Source organism: Lathyrus oleraceus, chromosome 5 (assembly GCF_024323335.1).
Source record: "Lathyrus oleraceus cultivar Zhongwan6 chromosome 5, CAAS_Psat_ZW6_1.0, whole genome shotgun sequence".
Classification (NCBI taxonomy): Eukaryota; Viridiplantae; Streptophyta; class Magnoliopsida; order Fabales; family Fabaceae; genus Lathyrus; species Lathyrus oleraceus.
Window position 1 is genome coordinate 120,491,144 of NC_066583.1, and position 5,070 is coordinate 120,496,213.

At 35.0% G+C, this 5,070-nt stretch overlaps 1 long non-coding RNA gene across 1 annotated transcript; it reads right to left on the reverse strand.

Annotated features, from left to right (window-relative positions):
* Window positions 1-2,171: 2,171 nt before the first annotated feature.
* LOC127088176 (uncharacterized) lies at window positions 2,172-4,622 on the reverse strand. Its single transcript, XR_007790140.1, has 2 exons — window positions 4,382-4,622; window positions 2,172-2,459 (listed from the first exon to the last, which is right to left on the reverse strand). It is a non-coding gene; the product is annotated as an uncharacterized LOC127088176 (long non-coding RNA).
* Window positions 4,623-5,070: the final 448 nt, after the last annotated feature.

Below are 5,070 nucleotides of genomic sequence, written 5' to 3' on the forward strand. Positions count from 1 at the left end.
GAGTTACGTGTTTAACTTTAGGAATATCTGATTCTCGTTCCTTCCAAAAATTATAACTCACGAATCCTTATCAACAGGGTAAAGTATCACTGTACACACCCGTTACCACTGTCATGAGGTCTACATCTCAACCCATGATTCCAAGAGAATTAACCAATATCATACAATGATTAACCACATCCACCTTACTAACACATATACAAAAATACTGAACTGATTTATGCAAGATCACCACTTAGTAAGTCTCTTCCAACTTTACTCCTTATGGTCCTCATTAGTCATAATAATGATACCCCTAAGACTTCCTCACACCGATTATGGTTCACTAGGCTGGTTCCTCAAACGTCTAACTTCTTTAATATCTCTACAGATGGTCAACTACGTAATACGCCTTAAGGGTTTCCAATTTCAAAACTATCAATCTATCTTGTAATAACTTGCAAATCCATTTGCAACCACGCACATCCATAGTGGTACACCAATGAGGTTTAGGATACCCTCCGTTCTAACAAGGTATGAACATCATACTCCATGTTGAACCAACCAAACACTACTCAGGAAGATAAAGAACAATTGTACTTTCAATAATCCACTTTTACTCTTGCAACTCAAACAAGATACACTTAAGATGAACCTTAACATTACCACACACTTATGACTGAAATTTTCTTCCAAACCAATATCCACTACAAACTTCATCATACCGGGGTTACTTATCTAGATGACTTGCTACGGACAATCCCCATTGTCTCCTCATAAGCTCTTACAATATAACTTGTTTCACATCATACACTTGTTCCTCATACTCAAGCTTGGCTTGTCTTCCATTGTTTACCACATACTCAACTTCTCAGAACATAAGACTCACTTCTTAACAAAGAGTGTGTTACTTCACATCCATCTCAAGACAATGAATCAATTACATACACTTGTGACCATGATGCCACTATTACATACTTCTCTTAATACTAAGGTTTAACTTCCTCCACTACACTCCACCCTCTAGAATTTTCGTATGCAAACAATCATCAATTACACACTCCTATCTTAGCCTTAATAAAATCCTTATGACTCTAAAGTCTCCTTATCTACAATGCATTCCATTATGATGATTATAATGCAAGGTTTACACTGCTCCCAAAGTTTATGTCTGCTTATTTTCTACGGTAAGCCCCTTACTCCAATAATAGAATCATTCTATAGAATTTCTCGAATCCAAATTACTTGCTCTTTTTCTCAACACAAATATCCTTCAACCAATTCCGCTAGAACTTCCGTTGATATGTAATACTTGTTCTCTCTTTGACACAAATCTCTTTCAACGAATCCTTGGAAAGTCAACATTCCATAACAATCTCTTACTAACACTGAACTCATAACGAATTATCCTGAACCCGATCTCCCTTCTAAGATTGGGTATACTTGGTTTATCTCCTACTCTTCACTTAGCGCATACATATTCCACTTAGAATAGAAAGTCATGTCCTCGAGTCTCTCCTTAGACTTCACCACACCTTAGATCCTCAGTAAAAAGTTGAATATCCCTATCTCTCCAGCTCTCAACCACTTAGAAGGTACCGTTCGAAATATACTCCATGAAGTAATCTCGTTCTTCCGAAATGTTTTAGTGGCCTTAGAAGCTGAAACACTGATGCACAACCTCACTTCTAGACCTTATGTCATACATGCAATAAAATTGTCCTTCCTCTTTCACTATATGGAATTACTTACAATACTTATTCCATATAAGTGAGTCAATCTTGTTCTACTAGAAAGATTCACATATTTCTCAAAACTCCGACAAATCCATCCAAAATAAATCCTCACTTCCCAACTCCCTTAGAATTACCAGATTGCTTGGACCATGCACTACTCTTCAATTCCACATTACCCAAATCACAACTCATACTGAAACTTCAACTGGTATGTCCTGTTCTCCTTACTATCTAACCCTTGGCTTGAGTCTACCCTCGAATTACAGGCTCTACATAACCTTTGGAGTCCTCGTGGTCGCTCAACCATGATCATACCTACCACACACATTAAATTAGATTGATCAGGCCCAATGCTACATAACATGACATTAATAATCATGTTGGCTAAACACACATATGAGGCAGGAGTAGATTTACTTATGATGTTTCAAGACTAGGTTGAGAATCGACCTGCTCTGATACCAACTGTAACGATCCGTATAATATATATTTAGAATAATATCATACAAGTGTTATTATTTGGTACTGGCATAATCATAAGTGCTTATTGGCATCATTTACATACTTGACCAATTATACAAAAAAACATACAACATATGGTACAAGATATGGAAAGTGCCAAAAATAAAAATCTAAGTACAATATTCGTCATTGTACAAGATTAACAACGAAAAATCACAATAACTGCATCCCTTGAAACATCAATGCACAACTCTTCTTGTATACTAAACCTGCAACCAAAACCTGGAAAATAACAATAATATTGGGGTGAGATAATAATCTCAGTGAGTTCCCCTATTCTATGGGTCCACTCGGCTCTACAGGGTTTTCTAATCAAATCCTAACTCAAATTTTCATCTCTCGTTACTTGTATATCATTCACACTAGATAACTAAGACCCGAGTGTCTAAGGGATATTCACAATGTATAGAAACATGTCACATGAGTTATAATAACTCAAACAATCACTATTAGGATTCACGAAACATCAATCCCCGGACGGACTTACGTCTAAGCCAAGCTTGGTTCACACATGCTCGTATGATTCGACTTTCGTCGTGGATATAGGAAACTCTATGAGACTCAACTTATTTCAAGCAACCATCAACTGTATGAGACTCTAACCCACTTAGGGTATCTTTCATTGTATTGAACTCTAACCCAATTAGGTGTCCACCTTTCCCCCATTTCCGCCATGGTTGAGACTCAAACCCAGTTGAGGCACGAATCATTGGTGCCACATCCCCACTTACCGCTTTACCTAAGCCTTTGAAGTGGTATGTGCACAATTATATTCGAATACATAATTAAGTCTCAACAATAAAATAGGACTTTCGAAGCAAAGCTCTTCACCAGATAGAACTTTTGGAACAAAGGTTCCTCACCAAATATCAACTGAATTCTCATGGTATTCATTAAATACTAGGTGTTCATATCCGCCCATTCACATATTAATATGCATGTTCGATACAAAGCATATAGATTCGTTTATCAGACGAATACTTGTCCGCGATACACACCTAGGTACCGCTATGTCCAAGCATCTCTATATACCCATTTCCATAACCTAGATTATCTTTCAAAGTTATTAATCAAGTTATTATCCTATGTTTCATCACTCATCTTTATAAGGTTTTAAATCATGCTATTTCACAATCAAACATCCAACCAATTCATAGCATACACATTAGCATAACAAAATTTCATACATGAAACACACATAGTAGCATAACATGTCACAATAAACCCTAGGTAAATCCATCTCACAACTCACTCATATTTAGCTTAGGTTATTCAAATTTTTATGTACAAACAAGTCAAACATAATCATTACTATCCTCTAACGAACATCCTTGGTTAGTTCATGTTCTCCCCATGAAATATCCTGTTATATTATCTTTCCAAAGCTTCAAGTCTTATAGCAATTAGATTCACGGTTCTTGAATTATGGTGGAAACCAGAACCATGGTATTCAATCAACAATTCATAATAGGTCATCTTCACTATCCTATCAATAATTGACATAAAATCATATCTTTACTTCACCATATAATAAAGCATTGAAGTAGCTTTCCAACACTTCCGATCGTGCGTCAAACGGAGTTATTGAACTCAAGTTATGCCGCAAATAATGCAAAGGGAAAAAGCGCAAATCTGTCAGTTGCACTTTGCACCAGGAAAATAGAGACCTTGTGCTAGTAGCGCGCTAGCAGCCCCAGGAAATGATTGGGATCGCGCGTAGCACCCCCAGGTTGCGCATAGTGCGAAAACCTATTCCAACACTGATAAAATTCTTTTTTTTCCCAACTTTTATCCAATTTAAGCCATGTATAAACACCTCCAACGTTCAGAACTGATGAAACTTTATATTCTTCACCCAAATCACTTACAAACTATACCACATCAACTATAATCATGTACTAACATACCCAACCATCAAATACCATGAATTTCATCATTTTATTTGAAACATGAACTTAACAAACCAAACCAACAACAACAACCATAGAACACAAGAATCACATAAAAACACAACATCCATGGAATCAAAACAATAACATAGAATTAAGAACAACAACAATTTATCATGGAGTCACACAAGTCCTAATTCTCAATCATGAAATATCCCCCCCCCCCCCAAAGTTAATGATATCTATAGAACTCACCTTAATCCAAAGTGATGATGAAGAAATTGAAATTGAGATGAAATTTGTGAAGATGATGATGATATAATAGAGATGATGAATCTCTTCTTCCTTCCTTCCTCTTTTCTCTTCTTTACCTCTTTCTTTTTTTTCTTCTCTTTCTCTTCCTCTTTCTCACTTTTTTTCTTCTTTCCACATTTCCTTTTCTTCTTATCTAAAAACTCCTCTTTTCCTTTTTAGTTCTTATCCTCTTGTTTTCTCGTCCACGTAGCATCTCTTTCATTTTACACCACATAATATATATATATATATATATATATATATATATATATATATATATATATATATATATATATATATATATATATATATATATAAAAAAAAATATTATGTAATAATATAAAATATTCTTAAGTGATATTTTTATCTTCTAGTATCGATTGACAAATTATTAATGTTACTAAAATGTCCCTATTATACTTGTTAATAATGATCAATCTCTTTTGATACAAATTGATCTTTTCAAAGTTCACTGTTTATTCTATTGGTCCCAACTGACAACACTTAGAACACTTAAGAGTATATGAGATATTACAACACACATAAGCTCCAACCAACTCATCCATAAGGTATTCAATCCTATGAAAAAGATACTTATTCTTAATATAACCTTATTTAACTGTCGATAATCCACACACAATCTCACGCTT